At 30.5% G+C, this 20,753-nt stretch overlaps 1 long non-coding RNA gene across 10 annotated transcripts in view; it reads left to right on the top strand.

Moving 5' to 3' along the window:
- LOC145036706 (uncharacterized) overlaps window positions 1-20,753 on the top strand; it is a 39,235-nt gene that overhangs the window by 3,562 nt on the left and 14,920 nt on the right. For all 10 annotated transcript variants that reach the window (XR_013678518.1, XR_013678516.1, XR_013678519.1 and 7 more), the window contains exon 4: window positions 10,690-10,727. This is a non-coding gene — a long non-coding RNA (uncharacterized LOC145036706). The remainder of the gene's footprint in view (window positions 1-10,689; window positions 10,728-20,753) is intronic.

Genomic DNA, 20,753 nt, shown 5'->3' with positions numbered 1-20,753 from the left:
TTAATCATTAAATAAACATTGAAGTCCCTCAAATCAGAAAGATCTGTTGGGGCAACTTTCATAAAAACTTAGGGTTCATAAACGCAATTAACTTGTACACAAATTAATTGAAATTAAATCATAAATCGTTAATCATTAAATAAATACTGAAATCCCCCAGAAAGATCTGTTGGGGAAATTTTCATAAAAACTTAGGGTTCATAAATGCAATTAATTTGTGTGGGTACACACGAATTAATTGAAATTAAATTATAAATCGTTAATCATTAAATAAGCACTGAAATCCATCAAATCAGAAAGATCTGTTGGGGCAATTTTCATAAAAACTTAGGGTTCATAAACATAATTAATTTGTGTGTGTGTACACACACAAATTAATTGAAATTAAATCATAAATCGTTAATCATTAAATAAACACTGAAATCCCCCAAATCAGAAAGATCTGTTGGGGAAATTTTCATAAAAAATTAGGGTTCATAAATGCAATTAGTTTATGTGGGTACACACACAAATTAATTGAAATTAAATCATAAATCGTTAATCATTAAATAAGCACTGAAATCCCTCAAATAAGAAAGATCTGTTGGGGCAATTTTCATAAAAACTTAGGGTTCATAAACACAATTAATTTGTGTGTGTGTGTGTGTACACATTCAAATTAATTGAAATTAAATCATAAATCATTAAATAAACACTGAAATCCCTCAAATCAGAAAGATCTGTTGGGGGAATTTTCATAAAATCTTAGGGTTCATAAACACAATTAATTTGTGTGTGTACACACACAAATTAATTGAAATTAGGAACTCTAATTTATTGAACAAAAATAATACCAACACAAAATCATAAATCGTTAAATAAACACTGAACCCCCCCAAATCAGAAAGATCTGTTTGAGCAATTTAAAAAAAAAAAAAAACCTTGAACATGATTTAAAAAAAAAAAAACTATTTTAGTCCTTTTAGGGGGTAGGCACCCACACTGCCCCAATGTAGAGTAACATAGAAATTTAAAGTGCTCAATTTTAAGTTCATAATTTAAAAGGAAAACAACTTTTATTGATGCAATGCTACATCAATCCCAAGATATAAAACTAGTTGTAGACAAAAGGATCCACATCATTTGAAATCATCTTCAATTTTCCCCTAAATATTCAGTGGATCTATAAGATAAAAAAATAGATTACATTGAGTGAACCTTTGCATACCTCAATAGGGTTCATCTTTCTTCCTTCACAGAAATGAAGAGAGAACACAGAGGCAGCCAACGTGTTTTACTAAAGTGAAATGAAAATGTTTCAAAGTTTTTTAAGTAACAGCATTTACTCTCAATACCATAAAGTGTTATAGTTTGACCAATTTGTATTTTTGTGATAATGGCCATTTGTTAATTTACTAAAAGACCCTCCTGTAGTAGGATACATTAAGGGGACATAAATTGTTATTCCAATGTTAAAAATGGGTAAATGGAATTTCACCTTCAAATGTTTGCCTCGAAATATCTGTAAACTGTAAAAGGATAAGTGTTGCATCATATATGGAGATTTTGTAATTGAATATTTATTACTTTCAAATGAAAATATTATAGATTGAATTGTATTAAATTTGGAATCCAAGATATATATCTACCATATTACAACCGTTACAAACAACTGTGCTTATTGTCACATTATTTCTACTTCCATTAGATTATCGTGATATGTTAAAACTATAGATTTAATTACTTAAAATAACATCAAGTGAGAAAAAACATGAACTGGACTAGAGACTTGTTGACCCTTTAAGCACTAATTTCATATCTATTTTAGGTGATATTATTGTCCTTTAAGATGATTATTATACTTTCAGTTTCTTATTTTGTATTTTTTTTTTTATATCCTTCATTGATGGTTTGCTTTTTCTATTTTTCATTTTTGAATAGGGGAATTGATTTATTTTCTTATTATGCATACAAAAGAGTCAAGAGATTTTCTGCAATTACTTTAATTCTATTAAAATATGGCTGATTTGTTTTTTTATCAATGAGGTTATGAATTAATGTCTATGTGGTAGTATCTAGTTTTGTGTTGGATACTATAAGTAAATAAATAATTTACCAATAATAATGAAGGCAGTACAGCTCATGCTTAGTTATTTTAATTATTTAGCTTTTTATCTTTGGAAATGTATACATTATGGCTATTATTATTGTTGGACATAATATTTCATGATTTTAATATGCTTGTAATTTTGCAAGTCGATTTGAATCTTTGATAGTATGACTTTCATATTGCTAAAATACATCTAAAACAACTTGAAATGGTTAATTCTCTAAACTCTACTTCTGCACTTCTCTAGAATGAATATAAGTTATACATAATAGTAAACAAAAGTTTATCTACACATGACAAGGAATTATACAATATTTTAAAAACCATAAGTTGTAAAGTTTAATAATAAAAATAGAAAACCAATAAAGTAAAAAGTTTATTAATTAAGATAATTAAAAATAGAATTACAAAGTTAATATGAAAATAAAAATAAATATATTGGTTTTATATTTTTATTATTAAACTTTATAAACTTTATGGTTTTTAAAATATTTAATAACCATTTCCATTTTCTTCATGTTTCATTGATGGTTTGCCTTTTCTATTTTTGATTTTCGAAAAGAGGAGTTATTTATTTCCTTATTATGTCAAGAAAGTTTTTATAATTAATTTGTTTCTATCATAAGATGGCTGATTTTTTTTTTTTTTTTTTTTTTTTTTTTTTTTTTTTTTACATTGAGATTTTATAATTAATTTGTTTCTAAAAATAAATATATTTGTTTTATATTTGTATTATTAAACGTTATAAACTTTATGATTTTTAAAATATTTCATAACCATTTCCATTTTCTTCATCTTTCATTGATGGTTTGCCTTTTCTATTTTTGATTTTCGAAAAGAGGAGTTATTTATTTCCTTATTATGCATACAAAAGAGTCAAGAAAGTTTTTATAATTAATTTGTTTCTACCATAAGATGGCTGATTTTTTTTTTTTTTTAACATTGAGATTTTATAATTAATTTGTTTCTAAAAATAAATATATTTGTTTTATTTTTGTATTATTAAAATTTATAAACTTTATGATTTTTATAATATTTAATAAGCATTTCCATTTTCTTCATCTTTCATTGATGGTTTGCCTTTTCTATTTTTGATTTTCGAAAAGAGGAGTTATTTATTTTCTTATTATGCATACAAAAGAGTCAAGAATGTTTTTATAATTAATTTGTTTCTATTATAAGACGGCTGATTTTTTCTTTTTTTAACATTGAGATTTTATAATTAATTTGTTTCTAAAAATAAATATATTTGTTTTATATCTATATTATTAAACTTTATAAACTTCATGATTTTTAAAATATTTAATAACCATTTTCATTTTCTTCATCTTTCATTGATGGTTTGCCTTTTCTATTTTTGATTTTCGAAAAGAGGAGTTATTTATTTTCTTATTATGCCAAAAGAGTCAAGAAAGTTTTTATAATTAATTTGTTTCTATCATAAGATGGTTGATTTTTTTTTTTTTTTTTTTTTTTAACATTGAGTTTTTGACTTAATTTCTATGTAATAGGTTTGTATTAGGATACTAAAAGTATTTCATTTATAACTAGGATGTGCACTGTAGCATATTTTAACCATAATAACGGGCAAGCTTAGAGCTTAGTGAGTAACATATATAGTTAGTCACTCATAAGGCATATCCATAATTCCGTATGTAGTATTCACTCATAAAGTATAACAACTATGGCATTAATATGACATGCTACAAACACCACTCGTACGTAACTCACCTTGATTATATATTGATTATCTAGTGGAGCTTCCAGCGGCTTCCTTCTATTATGCTCCACAACACCTATAAACGAAGACATCTCCTTGTCATCCTTGCATATAACAACAACAAACATCTTATGGTTCTTTAACTTATATAAATGGATGTTACAATACATTTAAGGATCAATTTTCATGGAAAGTTATGTAAAAATAATTCCAATTTGAGGTTAATCCAAAGATTTTGATTTCCCATTTCATTTATGCCATAATTTATTATATATGGTTGTAAGAAGTAAGAACCCTAATCTACTCCTAAATTGCCGATACTTGCGGTTGAGTGTCTTCATATTAGCCGTAGCCGTACGGGGTGGAGGGCGGTACGCTACAATTTTTGTGGGTGAGCGGTTTGGCTAACCCGCTGCTCCCACTCTCTTTTCTTTTCTCTCCACTTGTATCATATGCATCATAACGTGTACCAAACGGTGTGGGTTGGGAGGGATGAATTTACATGTGTTATGGGTTGGGAGGATTGGAAGTGAAAAGGAGAGATAAATGTTGATGTGGTGCCTATGTGGCATGTGGGTTGGGAGGGATGAAGTCCCTCCACCTTTACCGGTATCAACATTTCCCACTTCCATATAGAATTTCAGTTGGTCTTTTTTTAAGTTTATCATTCATACCTTCCGATCCAAGTTAACCATTTCCTAGGAACCCGAAACTTGTACTTGAAAATATGAAAATTTCTAACGTGTTTGCTTAGATTGACATCCTAATCAAGGCATAAACTTCTATTTTCTTTTTGGAAATGTAATTAGTGTTATGATTTAGGAATCTCAAGGTGAAAAAGAAGAATGTTATGAAACCCTTGATATGTGTTTTGATTGTTGGTTGGAAACCCTAAAAATATGTTGGTTTAATGTTTCAAACAAGTATTAATTTCATATCTAATGGATATTTTTTAAAATACAAGTTTCGGCTTTTTAGGGAGTGTGCAACAGTTTACGTCTAGTAGTAGAGAATAGAATGGAATGATTAAACTATACAATTAATGATTACAAAGGAACCCTAAATTTTCGAGAGGCTAGTTCTCTCCTAAGAACATAGGTCAACATTCAAACAATAGCTAACTAACAAACTTCCCAAGACCACTTATTTATGCTAAGCTAATAACCGATGTAACTGAAAAATGGCTAGAATACCCTTAACACATGTCTTTATTAAATTAAATCTTAAGGAGGTCAAGCTCAATTCCTCTAAGGTCAACGCAATAACTGCTCCTAAAAGTGTAACAAAGTGGTTAACTTGGATCGGAAGGTATGAATGATAATTTTTTTTATAAGAAAGACTACTTGAAAGTCTATTTGAAGCTGAAAATGGTGATATCGACATGGATTAACTTTGCTGATTTGACGTAATTGGTATGGATTCACAAAGACGCAAGTATTGGCAATTTAGGAGTATTATTAGGGTTCTTACAACCCTAAATAATAAATGATCACATAATAAATTGTGATGTTACAATCTTAGGTTAAACCTCAAATTAGAATTATGTTTAGATTTCTATGAAATTTGGTCCTTGAATGTATTCTACAATCCATCTGTAAGAGTTAATAGACCATATGATGGTTATTATTATTATATGCAAAGATGCCGATCACATGTCTAAATGATCAGAATTCTTTCTACCGGTTTTTGGGAGCATAACAAAGAGGAATCCATTGGAAGCTCCGGTGGATAATCAATGTAACAGGTGGTGTGTAGCATATTGCATGTGTTATATAGATTGTGATACTTCTTATTCCTTATGAGTGAATACTAGATGTGGGTAGAATAACAATAATTTAAAAATGAACTACATGATCAAAAATTTATTATCAAGCGATATAATTATATTAGAACATTTATAGTTACTATTGGAAAAGGTGTAATTTTTCACAATTGACTATGACACTGATTGGCAAAGTAGCTGAATAGATAGCTTATCAATATCCCATCTCAAACTAGCTTATCCATAAGATAGCTTATATGGTACTTTATAAACTACAATAAGCTATTTTTATGGTTTTAACAAATGCTAAATTACAGTAAGATAGATTATTTTTGCGAAACAAAGCGTAACTACAAATCAATGTGCCCATCTTGCAATTTGGAAAATAAGCTATTTTCCTAGTTTAGTGGTAAAACCAAATCCAAAGAAAAGCGAAATGTATAAACCATAACTAGATTTGAAATAATTATCATTAATTAGCCAAAATAAGCAGCTCTAACAAGAGAATTGAATATCTTGACATTTGTAACGGGGAGAAATAACACTTAACAAAAAATTGCATATAACTAACATACGAGTTAATGAAGTTAATAAACCCAAATATTTGAACAAAAATAACCATCAACACTAAATGATTAATAGTTAAAGTGTTAAACTAACACCGAAACACCCAAAAAGTAAATCTATTAGGGCAATATACAAATAGAACCATAAAAACATTTGTTTTAACTAAAAACGTGGTAGAAAATATTACCATAATTAAATGTGAAATGTATTAATAATCTCTATAATAAATGTATTTCACATTTATTAATGGTAATATTTTTCATAATTAATGCTTGTTATATGAGCCCTTAGGCACATATTAGTTAAAGGGCTTGTTAAGTTCAGCTATTAGTTAATAACCTCTATTGTTTCAAATGCTACATCAATTACAATACATCTAACTAGGTGTAAGTCCCGTATGTTACAAAAATTAAATATTAAAATTTAAATAATAAGTATTTATTAAAATAAAATTTTGAAACAAAAGTAAAAAAAAAAAATATTAATTACAATTTACTATCATATTTATCACATTTAATACTTTACATATATAAATAAAAGAAATTATTATGTGGCTTTTTAATATTAAAAATTAAAAAAACTCATAAATTGACATGTGGATATCATTTATTTAAAAAAATATCATAAAATGTCAAAATTAATAAGAGAATAACAAGTGGCAAAATTAATCTTCATTTATTAGGGAGGATACTTGTTGACAAAACGGATCATTTTTTTGAAATGCATTAATAATCTCTATAATAAATGTATTTCACATTTAGTTATGGTAATATTTTTCATAATTAATGCTTGTTATATCTAATACTTGTAGACAAAAGGGATCATTCTTTTTCAAATTATATACATTTTTACCCCTTAATATTTGATTGTGTTAGGAAAAAAATCAAGAGATTTGTTCATATGATTAGGTGAACCAATCCTCGTGAGGGTTCATTCTTTATAAGGATTAAAGTGTGAAAGTTTTTTGGTTAAATTGGAAAAGTGAAATCGTTTGACTAGAAAATATTTTTGTAATAAAGACCATAATAGAATGTCTAGAATATTGCCTAGAAATATTTTTGTGGAGTATTTTTGTAATGTTAAAAATGCGCAAATAAGGAATTTTAGCTTCAAATATTGCCTAGAAATTTGAGTAATGACATGTATACTAAAAAAGGATAATTCTCATCCTTGATTGATGATTTTTTTTTTTTCAAAAAGGGGAATTGTTTTCTTTTTCTTTTTTAATATAAAATAAAAAAATCATGCATAAATAAGAGTCGAAGAGTCAAAGACTTTCTGCATTTATTTTTGAAATGACAAATTTGATGTACTCCTGATTCCACCTATGTCCCAAATGGGAAATGAATTTGTTTCTATCTCATGATGGTTTGTTTTTTCCTTTAAAAAAAAATCAAAATTGGTCATTGTGGTTTGTCATTTTCTTTGGTCATTTTAGCCTACTTTCATTGTGATTTGGTCCACTCATAATCTAAAAAGACTCTTTTAGCCCTTTGATTTATTTTTTCTATTCATTTACTTCTTTTACTTATTTAAATAAGAAAAAGGCCCACCGCCCACTGATGCCACCCTATCCTACCCCACCCACCCACGTCTCTCTCTCTCTCTCTCTCTCTCTCTCTCTCTCGTGTCATACCTTGTTCATCTCCAATAAAACTTAGTTGTAGACAAAAGGCTCAACATCATTTGAAATCATCTACATTTTCCCCCTAAATATTTAATGAAATTATAAGATAAAAATAAGATTACATTGAGTGAACGTTTGGATATCTAAGGCAGGGCTCATTTTTCTTCCTTAACAGAAATGAAGAGAGAACACAGGTAGCCAATTTTTGATTAAGAGAAATAAAAATGTGTAAAAGCTGTTTAAGTAAAGGCATTTACTCTCAATACCATAAAGTGTTATATAATATTATAACCGTTACAAACAGCTGTGCTTATTGTCACATTATTTCTACTTTTATTAGAGTATCCTTTTTTTTTTCTACTGTAGATTTAACTACTTAAAAATAACATCAAGTGATAAAAAACATGAATTTGACTAGAGCCTTGTTGACCCTTTAAGCACTAATCTCAAATCTTTTTTAGATGATGTTATTGTCCTTTACAACGATTATTATACTTACACTTTCTTTTTTTCTATTTTTTTTTATCCTTCATTGATGATTTTATTTTTCTATTTTTGATTTTCGAAAAAGGGGAATTGATTAATTTTCTTATTATGTATACAAAAGAGTCAAGAGATTTTGTACAATTAATTTGATTCTATCAAATGATGCCTAATTTTATTTATTTATTATTTTCTATATTTTAACAATGAGTTTATGCATTCTTTTTCTATGTGGTAGTACCTACTTTTGTTTTGCATAATTGAAATATACCATTTACCAATAATAACTATGGTTCTTTAACTTATACAAATGGATTTTACGATACATTCCAGGACCATTTTCATGGAAAGTTATGTAAACATAGTTCCGATTTGAGGTTTAATCCAAGAGTGTGATTTCCCATTTCATGTATGCCATCATTTATTATTTATCGTTATGAAAACCCTAATCCGCTCCTAAATTTATGGTACTTTCGATTTAGTGTCTTCAAATTAGCAAAGCTAATCAATTAGAGTGCACAGAGTCGTGTGAGGTGGACGGTGGGTTAGGGGCGGTACCACAGTTTTTGTGGGTTGAGACGGTTGGCTTACCCACTCCTCCTACCCTCTTTTCTTTCTTTCTTCTCCACGTCTATAATATGCATCATAACTTGTACCAAAAGGTATGGGTTGGGATGGATGGATTTCCATGTGTTATGGATTGAGAGGATTGGAAATGAAAGGAGAGATAAAAGCTGAAGTTATGCTTATGTGGCATGTGAGTTGGGAGGGATGGATACCCTCCACCCTTATAGATATCAACAATTCAACATTTCCCACTTCCGAATAGAGTTCCAATCCAAGTTAACCACTATCTAGAAACCCGATACTTGTATGGGAAATATTCTAATGACATACCACAAAATAAGAATCCAATTCTTTTACGAACAATGTTCCAAATTTTGTAATGCATGCATAAAAAAGTTCAAAAGAAAATCCAAACGAAAAAAGGTCTTTTATGACATCCCACAAAATAAATTTGCTAGATGTTGTGAAACCATGAACAAAGCCCGATTTAGAAAAACCGGGCCCTCACCGGGGTTCTCTTACGCCTACTTGTCGTAGGTGGCTGCTTTTTGCGATTCACACGTGCCACCCTATGAACATTATTTGTAACAGGATCACAAACACGACCGTTTTCTGGTGCGGGTTGAACCGTTTTTGGCACTTTGGTTGTTGGTTTATTGGTGGAGATTTCGTACTGTATTTGGGGAAAAAGGTTAGGTCAAATGATGGTAAAAAAAAAGCTATAAATTAATATATGGTTACTATTAATGTTATGGGGAATGTTTAATATAAATTATGATAAGTTTAATGGACTATTTTATAAAAATTAATAAATCATATGTTGTATCTTGCAAGCGATGGAGCAGAATGTGCAGCGGTCTGGGTTCATAAGTTTCGGGCACAGAATTTGCAAGAGGTGTCCGGTTTCAGTTTGCCGGAGCCTTGGTGAGGGAGGGGACTAAGTGCAAACACCTGCTTTCCATTGGATGTGTATGGCTGCAATTGTAATAAGAATATTTAAGAAAACTATGAACAAGATAACCATAATGAGTTTGATTTTATATTAAAAGGAACAATTATAATTTATACAGAAGTCGACATCATACTCTTTTGTTAAATAAAAAGACTACACTTTTCTTAGGTATGTTATATATCAATGATGAGTTCTTTACTAAATCTACTAAATCTCATTGCCTTACTATTTTAAGAAACATAAATTTAGGAAATAACAACTCAACGCAGATTCACTCGTACGCTTTAAGTTAGTTTTTTAGAAACTAATCGCCCTAAACTAGCAACACATAATTACAATATAATCTTCTTAATAGTGTAATTATATTAAGATTTTGTTATAATTGTAAATAACCCATTTTGGTATTTAGGTTCTTTTTCTTGGTGTTATGCAAAGATTCGATTCATAATGTTTACTACTTCATATTTAAAATGTAATATATCAAGGTTTGCATTTATAATAAAGAGAAAATACCTGTATCTTTGAGCAATCAAGGGGTGCACTCATTTCATCCATGGATACCACATCCATATAGACAAGTCTGAATATTTTTATAACCTTATGATTAGCATGTCTCCCTTCTGCCAGACAATGTGAGCATGCAGCCTGCTCACAGTTAATGCAGTACTTGTTTTCATTGCTTTGAAAGCCGTTGTGGGCCCTACAAGCCCCAAAAAATGTCTTTGATACAAACGACTTCACCCACTTCACATCTCCTGCAGCCTCAGCCTACACAAACAAAACCCTTTCGCAGATTATCATCTTGTTTATATATAGTTTCCTCATGTGTTATAGTCATGTTTATGTATGTGTGCATTGTATGTGTATGTATATGTAAGTATGTATGCATGCTACTTAACACAACTTATTTTGTTTTCATCAGTGCGTTTGAAGACTCTCTGAAGTAATGTCTGACTGCAGGTAACACATCATTACTTGCTCATTATATATTCCATTATAATTGTTTGATAATGCATGTCTATGTGTGTTCCTTTGCTAGATAAATATATATACTTTTTTTTCAAGTAGAACATATTTGAGTATATTTATCGATTGCAAAAACCTCTTTAATGCTGATTTTCACAAAAAATTAAGATCTTTGTCCCTATTCTTAATTGCACACTTTGACATATTTATAATTTTTTGTTCCATACGTGTATATCTTTCAGAAGAATAAAAGAGTGGTAGTTAGTTAAAAAGTTACTTTGATGAGTGGAAGTAGTATATGATTAGAAACATGAAGTGACATAATTAGATTAGAAAACTTGTAGTTACTATTGGAACAATAAAAACAACAAAATAATGAGTAAGTTTATAAATAAAATCATAGTTTTTCACAATCGGCTAACAATAAATGAACTTAAGTCGATAAACAAGAAGACGATAAATAAGAAGCTATCTTGCAATTAGGAGAATATTTTATTTTACTAGTGTAGTGCTAAAACTAAACCAAAAGAAAAGCAAAGTGTTGACACATAGCTAGGTTTGAAATAGTTTTTATCAACAAGCCAAAAATAAGCAACTGTAAGTCTGTAACATAAAGTAAAAAAAAAAAAAAAAAAAAAAAAAAGTTTAATGCTACAGAAACAAAAAGAACATCAAAACTTTCTAAATGTGTCTTATTTACAATTCCTCAAGATGTCGTATTCTTGTTAATAGTTAACAGATTAAATTATAATTATCATAACTATTTTCAAATTAAGGATTTTTAATTTTTTGAATAAGGCAATTTAGGAGGTTTTAAACACTTAAATATACCTCGGTGGTCATTTAAACTGTTTGATGTGTTTCTATTTTCAGGTAATTATTTTATTTTACCCATTTGGACCATTAGTAGTAAACTGTAACACTAAATGACCCATTTTGTAATAAAATAGTTTGAATTGCCCCTTTTGCTTGTTACCTATATAGATGAGACCCAAGACAGATCCAAATTTTTTTCCAGAAGCAAAAATAACACTGACAGAAGAAATAAAAATGAACATATATATATATATATATATATATATATATATATATATATATATATATATATATATATATATATAAACCAACACACACATGAATCCTAATTTATTGAACAAACATAACACTAACACTAACTCATAAATAGTTAAGTAAACATTAAAACCCCCCAAAATCAGAAGATATGTGGGGGCAATATACAAAAAAAGTTAGGGTTCCTGAATATAATTAATTAATTTGTGTGTGTGTGTGTACACTCACTCACTGAGACTACACACACAAACTAGTTGAGATTAGGGACCCTAATTTATTGAACAAAAATAAGAGTAACACTAAATCATAGATCGTTAAATAAACACTGAAACACCACAAATCAGGAATATCTGTTTGGGCAATTTTCAAAAAAACTTAGGGTTCATAAAATGCAATTAATTTGTGTGTGTACACACAAACGCACAAAAAATTAATTGAAATTAGAAAACGTAATTTATTTAAAAAAAATTACACAAACACTAAAACTAAATGATAAATTGTTAAATAAACACCGAAACACCCAAATCAGAAAGATCTTTGGGGGTAATTTTCAAAAAAAACCTTAGGGTTCATAAACACAATTAATTTGTGTGTGTCTACACACAAATTAATTGAAATTAAATCATCAATCGTTAATCATTAAATGACCAATGAAATCCCCCAAATCAGAAAGATCTGTTGGGGAAATTTTCATAAAAATTTAGGGTTCATAAATGCATTTAGTTTGTGTGGGTACACACACAAATTAATTGAAATTAAATAATAAATTTTTAATCATTAAATAAGCACCGAAAAGCCTCAAATCAGAAAGATCTGTTGGGGCAATTTTCATAAAAACTTAGGGTTCATAAACACAATTAATTTGTGTGTGTGTACACACACAAATTAATTGAAATTAAATCATAAATCGTTAATCATTAAATAAACACTGAAATCCCCCAAATAAGAAATAGATCTATTGGGGCAATTTTCATAAAATCTTATGGTTCATAAACACAATTAATTTGTGTTTATACACACACAAATTAATTGAAATTAAATCATAAATCGTTAATCATTAAATAAGCACTAAAATCCCTCAAATTAGAAAGATTGTTGGGGCAATGTTCATAAAAACTTAAGGTTCATAAACACAATTAATTTGTGTGTGTACACACACAAATTAATTGAAATTAAAGCATAAATCGTTAATCATTAAATAAACACTGAAATCCCCCAAATCAGAAAGATCTGTTGGGGCAATTTTCATAAAATCTTAGGGATCATAAACACAATTAATTTGTGTGTGTACACACACAAATTAATTGAAATTAGGAACTCTAATTTATTGAACAAAAATAGTACCAACACTAAATCATAAATCGTTAAATAAACACTAAAACCCCCCAAATCAGAAAGATTTGTTTGGGGAAATTACAAAAAAAAAAAAAAAAAAAAAAAAAAAAAAAAAAAAAAAAACTATTTACTCGTTTTAGGGGGTAGGCACCCACACCGCCCCAATGTAGAGTAACATAGAAATTCAAAGTGCTCCATTTTAAGTTCAGAAATCAAAAGGAAAAACAACTTTTATTGATGCAATGCTACATCAATCCCAAGATATAAAACTAGTTGTAGACAAAAGGATCCACATCATTTGAAATCATCTTCAATTTTCCCCTAAATATTCAATGGATCTATAAAATAAAAAAAATAGATTACATTGAGTGAACCTTTGCATACCTCAATAGGATTCATCTTTCCTCCTTCACAGAAATGACAAGAGAACACAGAGGTAGCCAACATTTTTTGCTAAAGTGAAATGAAAATGTTTCAAAGTTGTTTAAGTGACAACATTTACTCTCAATACCATAAAGTGTTATAGTTTGACCAATTTGTAATTTTGTGATAATGGCCATTTGTTAATTTACTAAAATACCCTCCTGTAGTAGGATACAGTAAGGGGACATAAATTGTTATTCCAATGTTAAAAATGGGTAAATGGAATTTCACCTTCAAATGTTTGCCTTGAAATATCTGTAAACTGTAAAAGGATAAGTGTTGCATCATATATGGAGATTTTGTAATTGAATATTTATTACTTTCAAATGAAAATATTATAGATTGAATTATATTAGATTTGGAATCCAAGATATATATCTACCATATTACAACCGTTACAAACAGCTGTGCTTATTGTCACATTATTTCTACTTCCATTAGATTATCGTGATATGTTAAAACTATCGATTTAGGGTTCATAAATGCATTTAGTTTGTGTGGGTACACACACAAATTAATTGAAATTAAATAATAAATCGTTAATCATTAAATAATCACCGAAAACCCTCAAATCAGAAAGATCTGTTGGGGCAATTTTCATAAAAACTTAGGGTTCATAAACACAATTAATTTGTGTGTGTGTACACACACAAATTAATTGAAATTAAATCATAAATCGTTTATCATTAAATAAACACTGAAATCCCCAAATAAGAAAGATCTGTTGGGGCAATTTTCACAAAATCTTAAGGTTCATAAACACAATTAATTTGTGTGTGTACACACACAAATTAATTGAAATTAAATCATAAATCGTTAATCATTATATAAGCACTGGAATCCCTCAAATCAGAAAGGTCTGTTTGGGGCAATTTTCATAAAAACTTAAGGTTTATAAACACAATTAATTTGTGTGTGTGTACACACACAAATTAATTGAAATTAAATCATAAGTCGTTAATCATTAAATAATCATTGAAATCCCCCGAATCAGAAAGATCTGTTGGGGCAATTTTCATAAACTCTAAGGGTTCAGAAACACAATTAATTTGTGTTTGTACACACACAAATTAATTGAAATTAGGAACTCTAATTTATTGAATGAAAATAATACCAACACTAAATCATAAATCGTTAAATAAACACTAAAAACCCCCAAATCAGAAAGATCTGTTTTGGCAATTAAAAAAAAAAAAAAAAAAAAAAAAAAAAAAAAAAAAACTATTTATTCCTTATAGGGGGTAAGCACCCACACCGCCCAATGTAGAGTAACATAGAAATTCAAAGTGGTCCATTTTAAGTTCATAAATCAAAAGGAAAACAACTTTTATTGATGCAACGCTACATCAATCCCAAGATATAAAACTAGTTGTAGACAAAATGATCCATATCATTTGAAATTAACTTCAATTTTCCCCTAAATATTCAATGGATCTATAAGATAAAAAAGTAGATTACATTGAGTGAACCTTTGCATACCTTAATAGGGTTCATCTTTCCTCCTTCACAAAAATGAAGAGAGAACACAGAGGTAGCCAACGTTTTTTGCTAAAGTTAAATGAAAATGTTTCAAAGTTGTTTAAGTAACAACATTTACTCTCAATACCATAAAGTGTTATAGTTTGACCAATTTGTAATTTTGTGATAATGGCCATTCGTTAATTTACTAAAATACCCTCCTGTAGTAGGATACAGTAAGGGGACATAAATTGTTATTCCAATGTTAAAAATCGGTAAATGGGATTTCACCTTCAAATGTTTGCCTCAAAATATCTGTAAACTGTAAAAGGATAAGTGTTGCATCATATATGGAGATTTTGTAATTGAATATTTATTACTTTCAAATGAAAATATTATAGATTGAATTGTATTAGATTTGGAATCCAAGATATATATCTACCATATTACAACCGTTACAAACAGATGTGCTTATTGTCACATTATTTCTACTTCCATTAGATTATCGTGATATGTTAAAACTATAGATTTAGGGTTTATAAATGCATTTAGTTTGTGTGGGTACACACACAAATTAATTGAAATTAAATAATCAATCGTTAATCATTAAATAAGCACCGAAAACCCACAAATTAGAAAGATCTGTTGGGGCAATTTTCATAAAAACTTAGGGTTCATAAACACAATTAATTTGTGTGTGTGTACACACACAAATTAATTGAAATTAAATCATAAATCGTTAATCATTAAATAAACACTGAAATCCCCCAAATAAGAAAGATCTATTGGGGCAATTTTCATAAAATCTTATGGTGATAAACACAATTAATTTGTGTGTGTACACACACAAATTAATCGAATTTAAATCATAAATCGTTAATCATTAAATAAGCACTGTAATCCCTCAAATCAGAAAGATCTGTTGGGGCAATTTTCATAAAAACTTAAGGTTCATAAACACAATTAATTTGTGTGTGTACACACACAAATTAATTGAAATTAAGAACTCTAATTTATTGAACAAAAATAATACCAACACTAAATCATAAATCGTTAAATAAACACTAAAACCCCCCAAATCAGAAAGATCTGTTTTGGCAATTTAAAAAAAAAAACCTTGAACATGATTAAAAACAAAAAAAACTATTTACTCCTTTTAGTGGGTAGGCACCCACACCGCGCCAATGTAGAGTAACATAGAAATTCAAAGTGCTCCATTTTAAGTTCAGAAATCAAAAGGAAAACAACTTTTATTGATGCAATGCTACATCAATCCCAAGATATAAAACTAGTTCTAGACAAAAGGATCCACATCATTTGAAATCATCTTCAATTTTCCCCTAAATATTCAATGGATCTATAAGATAAAAAAAATAGATTACATTGAGTGAACCTTTGCATACCTCAATAGGGTTCATCTTTCCTCCTTCACAGAAATGAAGATAGAACACTGAGGTAGACAACGTTTTTGGCTAAAGTGAAATGAAAATATTTCAAAGTTGTTTAAGTAACAACATTTACTCTCAATACCATAAAGTGTTATAGTTTGACCAATTTGTATTTTTGTGATAAGGGCCATTTGTTAATTTACAAAAATACCCTCCTGTAGTAGGATACAGTAAGGGGACATAAATTGTTATTCCAATGTTAAAAATGGGTAAATGGAATTTCACCTTCAAATGTTTGCCTTGAAATATCTGTAAACTGTAAAAGGATAAGTGTTGCATCATATATGGAGATTTTGTAATTGAATATTTATTACCTTCAAATGAAAATATTATAGATTGAATTGTATTAGATTTGGAATCCAAGATATATATCTACCATATTACAACCGTTACAAACAACTATGCTTATTGTCACATTATTTCTACTTCCATTAGATTATCGTGATATGTTAAAACTATAGATTTAGGGTTCATAAATGCATTTAGTTTGTGTGGGTACACACACAAATTAATTGAAATTAAATAATAAATCGTTAATCATTAAATAAGCACCGAAAACCCTGAAATCTGAAAGATCTGTTGGGGGCAATTTTCATAAAAACTTCGGGTTCATAAACACAATTAATTTGTGTGTGTGTGTACACACACAAATTAATTGAAATTAAATCATAAATGGTTAATCATTAAATAAACACTGAAATCCCCCAAATAAGACTGCTAGGTTCATCCAAATTTACCAGTGTACTATCACTGATAAATGTATTACCTTCCGCACTAATATGAAAACCATAATAAAACCCAGGTGTGTTCCTAAGCCGTGTGGAACGCCTCGGAGGTACAGACTCGTCAGCTGGATCAACAGGAGTTTCCTCCTCAGGTTGATTGCTAGCGTCTAAGGTTCCTTCACCAATCGATTCTTGAATTTTTTTCAAGATCAATTTGCCTCCCACTGTCTCCTTGGCTTATAAATTCTTTCTCACGAAAGACCCCTCTTCGTGCTACAAAGACCACATTCTCACTGGGTCTGTAGAAGAGGTAACCGAAGGATTTTTGTGGATAGCCGATGAAAATACACCTTTCACTTCGGGGTTCAAGCTTATCATGAGGTTCACGCCCCACGAAAGCTTCGCAACCCCAAATTTTGATGTGGTCCAAATTGGGAATCTTCCCAGTCCACATCTCATGAGGTTTTTTGGTAACCTTCTTTGTAGGGACTAGATTGAGGATATAGGCGGCAGTCTCTAAGGCATACCCCCAAAAAGAGATTGGTAGCGAAACTCGACTCATCATGGAGCGAACCATGTCTAACAAGGTTCGATTACGCCTCTCAGCTACACCATTTAGCTGTGGTGTCCTCGGAGGAGTCAATTGTGAGACAATCCCACACTCCTTAAGATAGTCAAGGAACTCGGTACTAAGATACTCACCACCTCGATCGGATCGAAGCATCTTAATGTTCCTGCCCAATTGATTTTCTACTTCCTGCTTGAATTCCTTAAACCTTTCAAAGGTTTCTGACTTATGTTTGATTAAGTAGACATATCCATATCCACTAAAATCATCAATAAAAGTCACATAATACCGATTAGCATTCCTTGTGGCGGTTTTGAATGGTCCACATACATCAGTATGTATTAGGTCCAACAAACCCTCACCCCTTTCACAAGTTCCAGTAAAGGGTGATTTTGTCATCTTTCCAAGTAGACAAGATTCACAACTATCATCCGATTTAAGGTCGAATGATTCCAAGACTCTACTCTTTTGGAGTTGGCCTATGCTTTTCTTGTTTACATGTCCAAGACGACAATGCCACAATGATGCTTTATCTAGGCTAGTAGAAGAATCAATATACAACACATTATTTCCTAAGTTGTCTACAATCAACACAGTTTCATACACACCATCACAAGGTAATGCTTTAAAATAAAACACATTTTTAAAGAAAGCATTAATACCACCACATTCATTATCAAACGAAAAGGTAAAACCTTGTTTGTACAAAGCATGAAAGGAAATAATATTCCTTGCCATTTCAGACGAGTACATATATTTATTCAAATCTAATTTTAACCCATTATTCAGCAACAAAGTATAAACTCCAATCTTGGAAACAGGTGAAGCCTTCCTATTCCCCATGATCAAGTTTATCTTACCGTGCTCCACATCCTCACTTCTTCTTAGGCCCTGCAAATCAGAACATATGTGAATACCACATCCTGTATCAAGCACCCAAGAGTTAAAATATGGTGAGTTATTAGACAATATTGTGTAAATACCTGCGTGGGTGGGTTTCACTTTCCCATCCTACAGATCCTGCAAGTATTTAGAGCAGTTTCGCTTCCAGTGCCCCTTGTCCTGATAATAGTAGCAATCAGCATCCTTGGGAATGGCAGAAGGAGTGGCAGAACCGCTCTTGGTCCTTGATGAGGAGCCTTCAAGAGACTTTTCCTAGGTACCCTTCGAAGGGTGCTTCCTCTTTTTCCCTTTGCCTTGCCCGATAGCCAAAACAGGGGTAGATGTAGGAGTAGGAGTAGTAGAGGTAACAACTGACTTGCCCTTAAGACCGGTTTCAGCGGTCTTCAAGAGTCCTTGAAGCTTGCTAAGGGTAACTTCCTCCTTGTTCATATGATATGTCATACGAAAATGGTCATAACAAGAAGGTAAGGAGTGCAAAATGATGTCAATTGCCAACTCCTCAGGGAAGTTTACATTCAGCTTCAGCAAACGGTCCACATACCTTTGCATCTTTTGCATGTGGGCCGTGACGGATTCACCGTCCTTCATGCGGGTTGTTATCATGGAGGAGATTATTTCATACCGCTCTTGACGAGCACTCTGATGGTACCTTTCCATCAGGTCTTGGTGCATCTCAAAAGGGTAGAAGTCCTCATAGGACTTTTGGAGCTCGGCTGTCATCGTGGCCATCATGATGCATGCCACCTTAGTAGCATCTCTCTCATGTGTCCTGAATTCAGCGATCTCCTCAAGAGTAGCAGTAGACTCATCAAGCTCTTTTAACTCCTTATCGTGGACATATTCCTTGTCCTCATAATGAGTTACCATCCTGATGTTTCTTATCCAGTCCATGAAGTTGGAACCATCAAAGATGACTCTCCCACAAAGATTCATGAGAGAGAAAGAACCGGTTGGGTTAGAGCCCGAAGCATTAGTGTTGGAAAACATATGAAAGAAGAAAGTAAGTTTATAGATATATAGAGTCCTTAATAAGACACCCAAATGTAATATTAAGGCTAGGATCCAATCACAGTATATTATACTTAGAAGAGGGATGCCGTAATCTAAGTAATAATATATTTGAAAGGTAGGTGAATAACGATTCACCAATTTCCACCACGAAAACGAAATGATTTATTAGGTTTTAATTGGATTTGAAATTCCTAGATTCTTTTGAGATTCATTGAACTTTTCAATGGCATGTTTCAATCTCGATTGTGCCCTTCAAGTTTTGTGACTGGGATGCCGAGGATCACAAAACAAGGTGTGAATAACCATGCCAATTCACTTGGTACCCTTAATATTATCACCTAATCAATGTGCCGGTTAACCACACACGCTCCATTGATCTATGACAAACATTAAGTCACCCTTCGCGATCCTTACTAGTCCAAGTTAGTGTGCCGGTTAACCACACACGCTCCACCAACGACTTGGTAAGGTACAAAGTGTGAATTCCATGGATTAGCACCATGTTCACATTTTTCCTAAAGTAACTAAGATTGGGAATTAAATAAAAGGTTTAGTTACTTTATAATATTCATCATACTTAATGAGAATTTATAAGTCTTTGTCTTACCCGTTCGGCTAACGACCCTCCACCAGTCAAGCAAGCGGTGGGTGAGAGTATACACCCATTAAGTCGCCATTTTATAGGCAACAACCTTATACCCACCTTATAGACCAGCTTCGTGAATGAGGCCTACTAACAGTAGAACGACTTGTTCTTATATATATATATATATATATATATATATATATATATATATATATATATATATAAATTAACCATTAATGTTATAAATAGTATAAGTGTTTTAACTTTTAAAATTCTAAGTGTTGGAATTAAAGTTTATTAAAGTGTGTGAAACTTTTCCAAATTCCAAAACTTGAGGACAAGTTTTGTAACTCTTCAAAACTTTTCATTTCATAACTTATGAATTAAAGGTTCATAAAATGAAGACTCTTCATTTTATGTAACTTATGTGTTTTTAATATGTGTTAAAGAAATGTGACCTTTGGATATCCATAACTTGAGGACAAATTATGA

This window comes from Lactuca saligna, chromosome 3 (assembly GCF_052625555.1).
Source record: "Lactuca saligna cultivar CGN05327 chromosome 3, ASM5262555v1, whole genome shotgun sequence".
Classification (NCBI taxonomy): Eukaryota; Viridiplantae; Streptophyta; class Magnoliopsida; order Asterales; family Asteraceae; genus Lactuca; species Lactuca saligna.
Note: the sequence above shows the minus strand (reverse complement) of the source record. Positions and strands in the feature narration are given on the sequence as shown.